A 14709-nucleotide genomic window follows, 5' to 3' on the forward strand; every position below is an offset into this window, starting at 1 on the left:
TTATCATAATATGCCTATGGTAGTTACTGTAATTTTCCTTTAAAGTTTTATCAGACTATGACAATAACTGTTTATGTTACTGTAAATGAAATGCTGAATATTTATGCATTTATTTTTTCCATATGACAGTTATTAAGCAGGTCTTGAATGAAGTCTTGATTATGGAGGACACGAAAAAGAAAATGACAGAGGGAGAAGTCTGGGTCAGCGTTAGAAGGACAATTCAGCATAGTTCCAACAGATATGTATGCACTTATTCCATTTTATTAAATGTTATGCATTTAACAAAATAGTATGCTCTAAAAAAAAAAACCTTCCTTTTGGCTTGCGGCAAATGTGCAGATAAAGAATATATTTCATTTGTTACATTAATGCTACATATGATATTTAAGTAACTTTGCAACAAAATGCTAGCATTAACTGTTTGCTACTTGTCAACTGAAGGATGTCATGTATACAAAAATTTATAAACATGATAAATCAAATGTTGTACAAAAATGTACTGCCTTCTATATTTCATTCTATACTTTAAACAAAATTGATATGAATTTGGAGGGCTTGCCATCGTGCACTCCTATTGCAGCCGTTTATTTTATTTTTAACACACTGTACAATAAGCCTGCATATTTAGAATCATTATACAAAAAAAAAAATACTGTTTATCCTATAAAAAAAAAAATGGACATTTATTGATTCATTGATGTTTTTATTTCCTCATACTAAAAAGTAATTGAGATATTGAGATATTAAGTGCCACTTTAAACACCATGGTGCTATTTCGTGGCATCCTGTTTTTTATTAGTGGAGAAAACTAAGACCTTTATAAGGAAAACTGACAATCTTAGTCAATGAAGTCTTAATTTAATATCACACAACAAAAGGAATGTAAGATAAAGAGAGAAGAAAAAAGAAATTTTTATACATACAGACAAAAAAATATTTAAGTCTCTCAGCATAAAATCCCTGTGCAATGATGCCAATCTTTAATGATATAAAATATTCATAATATCAACATTACTAAAGATGAGTATGTGACATTTGTTTTTCAGTCAGTAGAAGGAGGCATTTGAATATACTTATTTTTTTTCAGAAAATAAAATCTGAATTTGAGGCAAATATATATGTAAGATGAATAGAAGACATGATACTCTAGCAGTGCTTCAGAATCACACTTCAGAAGTATGCATAATTTTTGATTGTAATCAAGTTAACCTGAAGGTAATTTTATAGTAAAACAAGAAAACATTTCCTATTCAAGTATACTATAATATAATTTTTTTTATGTTTAGGTCACAATAGGATAAAGTTTTTTTTTCTGTCTTACTTTCCATCTCCTTACATTTTTTTTTTGGGGGGGGAGGGGGTCATTTTTTGGTAAAGTAATGGTAAAAGTCAAAATTTGTTTGATAAAGCACCATTTAAGTTTAGAACATGTTGTATATAATCTGTTAATAATTAGATATATATAAGAAAAAGAAAAGAATACAATTATTTTATCTATGTATATTCTATTTAAAAAAAAAGAAAAGATGTGGTATGATTGCCATTGAGATAACTCTCCACAAGAGACCAAATGACTCAGAAATTAACACCTTTGTCCTATAGGTCACTGTACGGCCTTCAACAATGAGCAAAGCCCATACAGCATATTTTACTTTATCTTTCTGCCAGGAGAGAACAAACAAGTGTATACATTTTTTTAATTTCATTGTTCAATAATGTTGTTACAACCCATAACCAAATAATGATTATATCATTCATACTGCAGGTTATTTATATACTTGCATACACAAAATCTCGTCAAAGATGATTGAATATTTAGAGTTTCAGTAATTCATAAATTGTCTTATTGACAGCTCATTCAAAATTGAAATCTAAAGTTATGACTGTCCAATAATTGTGGATTTTACAATGTTGACAGCAACAATAGCTTAAACGCTAAATTGACATAAAAAGTTAACAGCAATCTGAAACTGATGCTCAGAACCTTGAGGAATATCTAGAATTTCATTTTGATCTTAAAAACTGTATAATATAATTGTTCCAGACCATATGAGTATTTGGACCGTACGTGTACAGTCCGGACCGTATACTTATACTCGTACGGTCCGACCATACGCGTACGGTCGGACCGTATGAGTATACGCGTATGGTCCAGTACGAGCTGACCATACATGTTATTAGATCATATGGGTTAAATTTCAAAAAATTAACATTAATCACAATCTTTATTTTCAGATTTACTAATTTAATATTATTACAATTACACGGATAAAATGAACAAATGAACAATTGAAATAAAATATTTGTTTAATTGTATATCTTAATCCTAATTTTGGTACTCTCAACCAATGTTAAACTTGCTACCACATGTAACGTACTAATATTTTTTACATTTACATTTTTGCAGTTCTGTATGTTCCTTAATAGCAAAAATATTTTTGGTAAAGTTGTAAATATTCTAAAACAATTGTCCTCCCACATTATATTTACTTCCGATATTTTCAATTTTAGTGATCATAATTCAATTATTTTACTGAGTGATCGACATGTTTTAAAATACAAGAGATTAACAGATTCAATTAGCGTGAATTTTTTAAATCATTAAAATATATAGTTGGTTTTTTTTTTTCAATTATAAATTAAACTTTTTTATATCTATTTGAGAGTTAAGTTATATGGATCAGTTATATGGATCTAATTAACTTTGACAACTTCTTGATATTAGTCAGACCGTACGCGTACGGTCCGACCGTATGAGTATTTTGAAAAAGTACGCATACGGTCCAGACCGTACGCGTACGGCCCAAATACTCATACGGTCTGGAACATAATCATTTTCTTGACCTTATTTCATTTTATGAACCATTTATTCATTCATTGATAAAGATTTAAATGAAAGGCTCAAAGCATTGAGATTTATAAAAAATAGTTAAGATTTCCAGATGAATGTTTTCCTTTTTTCTCCTTATTGCTCTGTTTCAATCCTGTTCTTAAGCACATATTGACAATCTGATGTTATTTTTTTTTAATTTACAGCTTCATAGTTAAACAGATGCTAGGCAACACCTTCACTATTCAAGTCAGACTATAAAAGAAAGCTTTTTTGTTGATAGCTGAACTTGTAAGTAATTATATCTTATGTGTATATTGTACATTTTAAAGAAGGAAAGAAGAAATAAGAAATCATTTCAGAATCTAAAGGATTATGGGTAATCTTATTGTTTGTACACCAAAATGAAAATAATGTTATGTCTTTGTTTGAATTTCTATTGTTTTAGAATATTTTAAACCAACCACAACGTTTTTGTGTACACTTTTGAAAATATAATACAAAATGCACTTATTTAGATTCTGATAAGTTGAATTAAACAGGCTATAATAGAAAGGATTAAAATGAGAAGATAAGGTATGATTGCCAATGAGACAACTATCCACCAAAGTTCAAATAAAGTGGATGTAAGCAATTATGGGCTACTGTACATCCATAACAATGAAAAAAATCCATAATGTATAGTTCAGAGATGGGTCCGATTACTTTCAATGTAATTGATTAAATTACAATTACTTTGTCATTTGTATGATTAAATTAAATTAATGATTACATCATTTCTGAAAGTATCTGATTAAAGTAATGATTACATTGGCAAAGTAATCATGATTACATCTGATTACAATGAATTTAAAAACAAAACATTTTGAATGATGTGAATGAATAAATGTTCAATAACACTATAGCATTTTTGAGAAAGTATTTTAATTGGTTCAATTATAAAATGATAACTTCAAATTGAACTTCATTTATTTAAATAAACACCAAATTTCACTACATATATACATTACATTTTATCACCAATGATCTCTGAATTATTTTGAATTAAATTTAATAAAGATAAATCATAATGAAGAGTTTTTTGTTTGTCTTCTGACCTCTTTCATAATTTAGGCCTAAAATAAAATTTCATTTGTTTGGCATTGCCGCCCGACCCACTGAAAAACTTGCCGCCCAAATAATTTTATTTGCGTTTCAGAAATTTATTTTTTTTTATTTTAAAAAATCTAAATTGTGCCGGAAATTGATCGTATCCACCGAGTTTGTTCCTGGCTTTACTTATTTCAAATCATGATCTTAAAAGCGCTTGCCCTACACTGTATTGGAAGCAAACATTTAAATGACATGGAATAGAAAAAGTCTGCCAAAAGTAATGTCAAAGAGGCCGGGAGGCAGGGGAAGGCATCTCCCTATGCTGCAATGCATTGGTTAAGGGAGATGGATTTCAGCTATTCTTTGAAAGAAACGTTCTGAGAGACCTTGTAGAGGACTCAATTTTATCTTTTGTAAAGCAGAAACAGATGATTTCTGCTTGACTTTGTCGCTTCATGAGATAGAAGTTTTTCACCGGGACATCAGTCATCACAGAACAAATATGCGTTGCTCTTACATTTGATGAACTTATTAAATATTTGAAATTTATCATTGATAAATTTTCCCTTGAACCAGAGAACAAAGTATCTACTATAGTCAGAACCACAATGATGCATTCAAGATAATTATGGCTGTAAGCACCAAAGCTTAAAGACCATAATGATTTACAGGTTTTTGTACCAGTAGATGCTAGCCTGGAACAATACATACATATTTTAAAGACTAGCATCTTGTGTCAATTGAAGTACTTCCCCCTTTTCTTGCCTTTCTTCTTAACATGAATAAGATAATTCTTAAAACATAAAAGATACTGACAGAAACATATTTATAAATGTATCCAGTGTACTAGTGATGAATAAAATCCCCTCCTTTTCCACAATTCTAAGGGCTTGTTAATTTATCTGTATTCATGTAATGCATGTCCAGATTTCAGTTAATCAAACAAGCATTACAACCCATAATTTATTTATCTGCAAAAATTGTCTGTCCTGCTGCATATTTCCATTTTGAATTTATCATACCTTTTAAAACATATCCCTGAAAAACCTTGCACTTGGATAATATTAGTATAAACACCATGTCTATTTGTGCCAACCTTCCAAATTTTTAATATTTTGCTATCCTAATTTGGAACAGATCCTTTATCCTCAAAACTTATCAGGGGAAGTAGGCATGTTTGTATGGTAGTTCGTCACACCTTACATGTATGATTACTAGCCTCCAGGTATTGGTTTGAGCCCTAGTTGGGCAGTTGCAAAATTAAGGTTTGATTTTCATGTCAGATGTGATAAGGTTAGTCAGTTTCCTCCCACAGGTTGGCATTTTCCTTCAAGTACTACAGTTAAGCACGGCACTAAAACTGACTGCCATGAAATTACCCATATGGTGTAGAAAGTGATGTTTATAAAACCAAAGCAAAGTTTTAAATCTTTGTCCATTTGTACCAGGAGCCGTAGTGGTTGAGCCATTTAACTTATGGTAATTTTACCAAACTGTGACCACAACTTCAAGATGTGACATCAGGCCTCTGTTCAATGGGCAGTCCCACAATAAAAGTTCAATTTTCACGTCATACATTTTATATGGTTAATTTGTCAGTTTCCTGCCTCAGTTCTGTGTTTTTTTCTGGGTACTTTGGTTAACTTTGCCAATAAAACTGACTGTCTTACGTGAAATTATCCATATGATGTAGAATGTGACATTGATGGTTGACCCTTTTCAAAGAAACCACCAGCATGTACACACAACAATGCTGCAATGCTTTAGACAACATTGATCTGGAGACTTCATGATTTACATGTATAAGGCTTTTAAATGTAAAAAAAAAAAAAAAATCCCTACCTACCTACCAACCTGCTGATAGTGTGAGTCGGCAATGCCAAACAAACAATTTTTTAAGGGTGGCCTTATATGTATTCCAAGTTGCAGTTTATGGAAGTTTAAGTATGGATGAAATAAAGTTACCAGTTAAAACTATGTTAAATTTGAATAGAAGTGTTTAATCAAATTGTAAACAATATGTAAGTACTAAAAATCATTGCATTTTACATGTCCAGTCCAATACAAAAAATTTAAACAACATATTTGTCCAACTTTTAATTTAGTTTGTGCTAATTAGATAAATGTTCATGTCTGATTTATCTTTTATCAGTCATGGAAGTCATAGATTTGTTGGAAATTTACGCATGGCCTTGGTTGTGATATTCAAATTTTATCCTGAGCATTAGCTGATAAAACAATTTTCCACAAGAGACCAAATGAAACAGAAATTATGACCTATAGGTCGCTGTATAGCCTTCAAGAATAAGCAAAGCCCATACCACAGTCAGCTACATGTATGAACATGATAAATAACAAACTTTAAAGAATTCAATTGAGAAAACTGGCAGCCCTATTAATGTATAAAACAATAAAAAAAAAATTAAAAAATTATGTAACGCAGCAACAAACAGCAATCACTGAACTACAGGCTCCTTACTTGGGACAGGCACATACATACAGAATATTAGATGGATACAAATAGAAATACATATATATAACAAAAGCACAAAGTGGACATGGATTTGTAATTGTACATCCAACAACAAAAAGACAGTAGGTAAAGATCTGAGAGTACTTGCAGTTACCGAAAAGCTGGTTCAATTGAGAATTTTAAGGGGCTTTTTCCAGGAACTTTTATTAAAATTTGATGGGTGGTGGTTATTTAAGAACACTGCTTGAACATTTAAGTGAAATATCCAAATTAAAATGTATGCATGGTGGGATCATGTACATTTATTTTTGGAACAGCCTCATATTGTTGTTTTACATTTAATAAAAGCAACATTCATATTAGAAGTAAAATAAAGCTTTTATTATGTATGCTAATATAAGATAATACTTATAACAATAAATATAATTCTTTTTTTATCCTTTCAGATGAAGAAGAATTCAAAGAGTGGAGCATTTAGAAGATAGAACATTCAAATATTATTTGTTACTATTTCAGTAACTTATCAAATGTGAACTGTTTAAAATATTCTTAAATATGAATATAATTGAATTTCAAGTTGGAAAGTGTTTTTTTCTTATTTAACATTTGGCAATATATGTCTTTGATAGGGACAATTTTTTAGTCATAAGCTGATTATTTTTAGATCATGATAAACCTACAAGGGACATAACTCTTAATAGTTATCAAAGGTACCAGGATTATAATTAAGTATGCCAGACGCCTGTTTCGTCTACATAAGACTCATCAGTGACGCTCATATCTAAATTTTTATAAAGCCAAACAAGTACAAAGTTGAAGAGCGTTGAGGAAATTAAAGAATGGACATTGTAAAATAGCTTGTTTGTATTGAAATGTTGTTTGGTATACATTTGGTTATGCATAATTTGTTGTACAATTTCAAATTCGACTTCCTTTCAAACTTTGAAAAAAGATACATTGTAATGATAGTTAAGTTTTGATGTATGCTTAACATCCAGCTGCAAATATTACATACATATTCAGGATGATAACAGGTACATTAAACATGCATATGAGGTAGCTGATAATCAGTTATAACCTACAAGACAATTTATTGATGTTTAACTCACTGTTACCATACTTTTAAGATAAAGCACCAGAAAAACATCTTCAAATAGAGATGACCAAGAAAAAAATGATATGTCAATAAGTACAACAAAGACAATATTTCATTTTTTCCAAATGGCTGCTTCACATAAATGTCCTGTTGTATTATCGCGTTTATATCACGTGGTATATATTTAACGTGAATATCACGTTGTATTATCACGTTGATATCATGTGGCATTATACACAACGTGAATATCACGTGTGACCAACGTTTTGTTCACGTTTGTGCTCACAACGTGAATATTACGTTTCTGCTCGTTTCACGTTCTACTCACGTTGTGTGGACAACGTGAATATCACGTGATTCTCATGTTAAAATCACGTTGGAAAAAATTGCCTGTGTACATGTACAGGTATCAAAATTTCGTGCTCTTTTTGTTCCAGTTCTTAACTAATTACATCTATATATACTATTTACTCTATCAAATGATCACATGCCCAATATTCTTTTTTCTATTTAATAACACTTTATGATGGTGTGGAAAAGTATAATATTAAATATGATTTCTAATGTGTGAATCAATAGGATATGTAACATCCTTCAATCGAACGTGTTAAATCGGGCTTGTTTCTAAAGTGTTATGAAACGTTTTGCATTATTAAATTCATGTTACATAATCTCCCTTTATTTTAACAATAAATTAACAAAACGTCACATTTTTTGTTTCGAAAGTTAAAATGTACGTCAACGACCATTTTTGTTGGTATTTCAGTCTTATAAATGGAAGAAAGGATTGTTTCTACCTTTAAACTATCAAAGATGGAAAATTAAGAAGTGAAACTCCAACACACGGTTACTATTAAATGAATTAAATGCTTAGATAAATTATATTTTGTTTTTAATCAGGAAGAATAATAACCTTACACATTATTTTATGCCTTGAAGCAAATTTCTTCGAAAATTGGTATCGTCCATAATTGTTTTTTTTTCAAAATAAAGACCTATCGTTCTGAAAGAAAATAACTGCATACAGGTTTATTAACATCAGTTACAGTAAATGCATGTAAACGTATGAATGACAGAATGATAATTTTAAAATATCTTTCAATAACTTCCGGTACAAGTGGTTTATTAGAACAAGTAAGCAATTGAATAAGGAATTATAGCAAGAAGATGAATATTATCCATTAATGGCTATCTAAGGAAATTGAAGATGTCTCTGCCAAGTATTTCGGGGAAAATGCATTCGTTTTCTAAGAAAACGTGTGTCGCCTGGTGTTGTAAAAAAAAAGTACATACCAAAATGGCAAAGCAAATAACTATTTTGAAAATAAAAAATTCCCCAAACGCCATTCACATCAAACGTGAAACGTGCAGATGCCCAACGTCATATCTCATAAACGAATCCGTCAATCCGCTTTTAACAAAGAAAGGCGAAAGATACCAAAGGTATACTCAAACTCATAAGTCTAAAACGAACTGACAGTGCCTTGGAAAAAAACGGAAAAACAACGAAAAGATAAACAACAATACACAAAACACAACATTGAAAACTAAAGACTGAGCAACACGAACCTCATCATAGCAGGTGATATCTCAGATGCTAAAGAAGCTGCGGATCAATAAGATGTGTTAATAAACGACATAGAACTTGATATCAAATCGCTAAAATATATTTTTGATAAAAATATCACTAAGGGGAAAAAAACGCCAACGCACAAAATGTTGTCACATGCAAAATGATATTAACTGACCGGACTAACGATTAACCAAATAAGGTTCTTATTATGGAGAGTGTGTGTCTACCCTGCAAAAACTATTTATTCGTAAACGGATGCGTGGTTTTAAAATTGTTAGTGTCATAGTTGTCATTCGTTTAATCGAGATTCCGGTATGTTGATGTTGTAAATGGTCACAATACAAAATTGATCTGTTGACTATGTAAATATCTTTAGCATAGCCATTTTTTTTAATTTTATCAAAAAAAGACTTTAACATAATATCATCATTTATTGATTAAGATTATAACAAAATGTTTACTGTTGTACCCCAATTATTGACATTTTTACCAATTATATCTGTTCGTTTTGTTCACACAACGTTGTCAATATAATGGAATTTTATGCGACTGTCGTACAAGTGAGAGGTTTTGCTAGCTACAAAACCTGGTTTAATCCACCATTTTCTACATAAGTACCAAGTCAGGAATATGACAGTTGTTATCCATTCGTTTGATGTGTTTGAACTTTTGATTTTGCCATTTCATTAGGGACTTTCCGTTTTGAGTTTTCCTCGGAGTTTGGTATTTTGTATTATTCTACTTTTTATCATATTAATAATACATATTACATCCGTCTGTTTTTGGCTAGGATTCTAAGGCATAAAAAAATTAATTTCTATTTTATATTGTCTGGTGTTGTTTTCAATGTAAAATGGAATAGATGCATCCTTTAAACTATGTCTCTTCTTCTAGTTGCTGTAGAATCTGTTCAGACAAATCATTACTGTCTTTTGAGGAATTTAATTTTCGCCTATTGCTATTTCCTATGACTTTAATTCCAAGCTAATAAAGATTTTTCAATTGTTCATTTTATTAGTTTAATACATGATTTGAATTCGCTAAAATTAGTTTTTGGATAAAAAAAACTATTCGGAATCATTGAAGAAACAAAACGTCAACGAACCAAATGTCATTACCTCAAAATTATGACATATTGACTCGTGTGTGAAAACTTATGGTGAGTGTTCCATGCTTAGCAAGAGACGCTTGCTCTTTCGACCTATCCAGTGTCGCCTCCTTTGGAGTTCATTCGATTCACTCAGTTTTTGCTAGTAACTTTGATTTTGTTTTTCCTAGTCGATTAACGAGATTAGAACACCAATAAACAACTGTCGACTTCATTTTGACTATTAGAAATTTGTTGATTACTTACCATTTTGCTAGACAAGGAATTAATACAATAATCTCGTTAAAAGCATTATATCTGATACACAATTTCACAAACTTATCTACAGTGGGCGTGTTCGCTGTTACGATATTGCAATAAGATAATAAGATCAACGAACTCGTTCGTACTCAATGAATTGAATGATGGGCGTAAATTAGATAGTCCCTCGCCAAAAAAAAAATAAACATAGACATTATTGATTCCGATTTTATTGTTGAATATGAATACTACTGAAAAACGTAAAATAACAAAAAAAACTTAAATCCAACGGAAATCCAAAACGGAAAGTTCTTTATAAAATGGCAAAATAAAATGCTCCAACACATCCAACGAATGGAAAACAACTGTCACACTCCTGATTTGATACATGCATTTCCTTATGTAGAAAATGGTGGATTAGACCTGGTTTAATAGTTCGCTACAACTCTCACTGACAGTCGTATATATATATATCTTTATTGTTTTCAAAATGTTTTTACATCACAAAGAATAAAATCCATTTATCGAAACCAACGGTTAATTTAATGAAGGTAATATATAGAAATAAGAAAATGTGATAACTGTCCATCTAAGTCACCACGTGTAAACAGTAAACAAATATAGATCAAAGTTCGTCATTCAACACGGACCCTTAGCTCACACGGAACAGCAAGCTATAAAGGGACCTCGCATGACTAGTGTAAAACAATTCAAACAGGAAAACCAACGGTCTAATCTATGGAATAACCGTTCAACAAATGATAACGGATATGTTCCTTATGTCGTAACTACAATCTCCTTCCCTTTCATGAATGTGACCTACCGAATTAGACTATTTACCGGATTTGTAAACACATAAGCAACACGACGGGTGCCACATGTGGAGCAGGATCTGCTTACCCTTCCGGAGCACCTGAGATCACCCCTAGTTTTTAGTGGGGTTCGTGTTGTTTATTCTTTAGTTTTCTATGTTGTGTCATGTGTACTATAGTTTTTCTGTTTGTCTTTTTCATTTTTAGCCATGGCGTTCTCAGTTTGTTTTAGATTTATTAGTTTGACTGTCCCTTTGGTATCTTTCGTCCCTCTTCTATATGAAAAACAAGAAACACTTATGAACCACACCAACAAACGACAACCATTGGAACAACAATCTCCTGACTTAGAAGTTAGAATTGTTTTATCTCCATTTATAAATAATCATAATCTGTTTCAAATCAATGAACAGTGCTCTTTATGATTATAAACGAGATAAAAAAAAAAAGAATGGAATATGCACTTGCAAAAATCTTCCTTCTTCAACTTATTTTCTCGATTACCACATTTTCGTAGTAAATAATGTAATATACCAAGTGTCCGGTAATTGATTTTGATGAAACGACTCTGAAAACTTACCAACCTCATATGACGATTATTGTCATAAAATGCATAAAATAATTGTCATTGGACGTTAAACAAGCAACAATCAATAATTAGATTAACAAAAAACTTATCAAACATTTTAAAAACTCATACAAAGAATAAAAAGAAATATTTGAAAAGACATTTAAATGGTTATTACACTAGTATTTGAATGACAACCAGAAAATAATATCCAGTGATCTCACAAAAAATAGTTCAGGGAAATGGTAGTTAAGATAAAAAAAAAACGGTCATAGGTACATTTCATTAAGAGTGCTGCTACTTATTGCAAAATTTCACCATCAAGAAAATCTGCCGATGTTTTTCCCAATGTAGACAATATCTAGATGCACATGAACAATATACAAGCAGATATTCTAGAAAGTTTGAAGGCGCTTTGTTTACGTAAATGTTTTGATAAGACATAAAGGGTTTCCCAGACCAAGGTCGTAAACCTATAAAACAAATTTTTTCCAAATGGAAAACCTCAACATTTCCCTAAACTTTTCTCAAAAGTAAGGTACACCAATCTGCAAACAGGCATTCTACAAAGTTAAACAATTGTCATGACGTCAGCCTATTCATTTTCTAGAATAACATTTCCTAAATCTGTCGCTAAAATGGACTCCCCAAATTATATTCAATTATTTCCTTTCTTTGCCTAATTTCATTAAGTTTGAATTGGCTAATTTACTAATTTCTGTTCACTTGTTGGATTAATTAAGATTATTTTTTGTAATTTTATATGCCTTCACTGGGAATCGAACTCCTCTTTGAAATCTGTTAAGTGTGACTGACATTAACACATTAACACATCGACAAAACCTCGCGGCTACCAATGGGTTGCAATTTAAATGTCTATTACAAATATATAAATGAACATGCGATACACATCGGGTACAAGGGACACATAGGGCTTGTAACTTTATATATGTTACAGTGAATTTGTATAATCAGTGATTATGTAAAATTCCTGGAATTTTCAGGGATTATGTAGAATTACTGGCCAGTTTAGGGATTATATATAATCACTAAATTTTTCAGGGATGATGTATAATCACAAGAAAAAACGGCAGGGATTATACATAGAAACTGAAATGAAGAAATAGTTTTATCTATAAAAAAAATGAATAAAAGTCAAATAATTTATGCTATGAAATTATATTAAAACAGCATTACACTGTATAAACATAGATTGTAAAATGTTAAGCATGTACCACAAATAACATGCTCTGTGGATTTACAAATAGAACATCATTATCCATTTGACGCAGGCTTTTAAAAAACAAACAATACTTGTAAAGTTATCGCTATAAAGAGAATCTTGATATTATTAATTTTGAAGTCTTCAACTTTATCTCGAAACCAGGTGTTGGTTATATCTTTAAGATCATCATCTGTGTTTAAAAGCAAAATTATTGCATCTGGCAAGGAATATGAAAGAAAAAAATGATACCTTTTTTTTTAATTATTAAAAAAAAAAATTCGATCCTTAAATTATTCATAATCCCTGAAATTATATTAGGGGATTTGTAGAAGAATTATTAAAATGTTCAGTGATTATGTAAAATCACTGGTCATTTTCAGGGATTATTTATAATGAGTTTAGTGATTCTACATATTCCCTGAAAAATTAGGGATTCTACATAATCCCTGATTATACAAATTTACTGTACCATATATACATAATAGGCAATTGTATAATATATAAGTTGGTAGCCGCGAGGTTAGCACGGTTAAGATCAAAGAGTTGATTGGTCAAGTTAAAGGTAGAGACTTGTCGGTTTAGGTTCGAATCCCTGTATTCTCTTTGTTGTCCCTATTCTTGAGTTTTTCCGTTTATTTTAATTTGTATGTTATTCTGGATATTTTTGTAATAATAGCTGGTTTGAAACAAAATGATTATGTTCAATTTGTCCACTTTTGTTTTATAAATATAGTATGATTTCATCTGTTTTACTACATAATTTTCAAAATGTTTATTTAGAAATCCCTATTCGAGAAAATCATGATGTACTTAGAATAAGGCTTTTTGCTAGAAATTTCGGTAACATACTTAAAATATATACATGTACTTAGAAATTAGTTCGAATACGTCTTATTTGGTAAATTTCAGATAATATTCAGATGCCTGAAAATTTAAAGACATACTAGTTATGTTATATTTGTATTTCTCTAACCAATTAATTTTCAATTTTTATTAATGCATCGTTGAACGTGATAACGTGGTTATCTCAACTCACTTACAATACCTTCTAATTAAGAAAAGGTTTTAGTATATGTAAGAGAATGATAATCCCTTTCTTCATGGTTAAGTACGAGCGATGGCGAGTACTTATCATGAAGAAAGGGATTATCATTCTCTTACAAACTTAGAATATTGTAAAGTGCTCAAGGATAAAATGATCTCTTAATTGGTTGTATCTAAACATTAGTTCCATTGTCAGTGCAATGTTTACAATTAATGCATGACTTCCTTTATTAGCTATTTCATTTATGGATAAGTTTTAGTGATGTAAGGACTTTTTTTTAATTTTGGAAAATATAAAAGATTGTGATTTAGACATTATATGACACAACAGTACAATGAACTAGTAAGAAAAGTTTCTTGGTTGTGAGTATGAATGTAAATCATGTAATGTTTGAGCGAGAAATTATTTGTTTGGTTTATGTGCAGTTTAAATTATTAAATTCAATTTATTTTAAAGTCGTTATTAGAACAATTCTTTGCATAAGATTTAAGGAAGTAAGACACCGCCCCTCTTTTATTGGAATCTTTTGGTTGATAATTTAGGGATTCACTGGAGCATAAATGGAGCGGGCCACCCTCATTTTGTAGTCGGTGCACCTCCCCCTTTTATCAAAACATTTAGATCCGCTACTGCAGTTACTACTA

General features: G+C 30.6%; 1 long non-coding RNA gene across 1 annotated transcript; it reads left to right on the forward strand.

Moving 5' to 3' along the window:
• Positions 1–167: 167 nt before the first annotated feature.
• On the forward strand, positions 168–6982 carry LOC143070744 (uncharacterized). The gene is made up of 4 exons (XR_012976675.1): positions 168–245; positions 1091–1218; positions 3040–3124; positions 6845–6982. It is a non-coding gene; the product is annotated as an uncharacterized LOC143070744 (long non-coding RNA).
• Positions 6983–14709: the final 7727 nt, after the last annotated feature.

This window comes from Mytilus galloprovincialis, chromosome 4 (genome assembly GCF_965363235.1).
Source record: "Mytilus galloprovincialis chromosome 4, xbMytGall1.hap1.1, whole genome shotgun sequence".
NCBI lineage: Eukaryota > Metazoa > Mollusca > Bivalvia > Mytilida > Mytilidae > Mytilus > Mytilus galloprovincialis.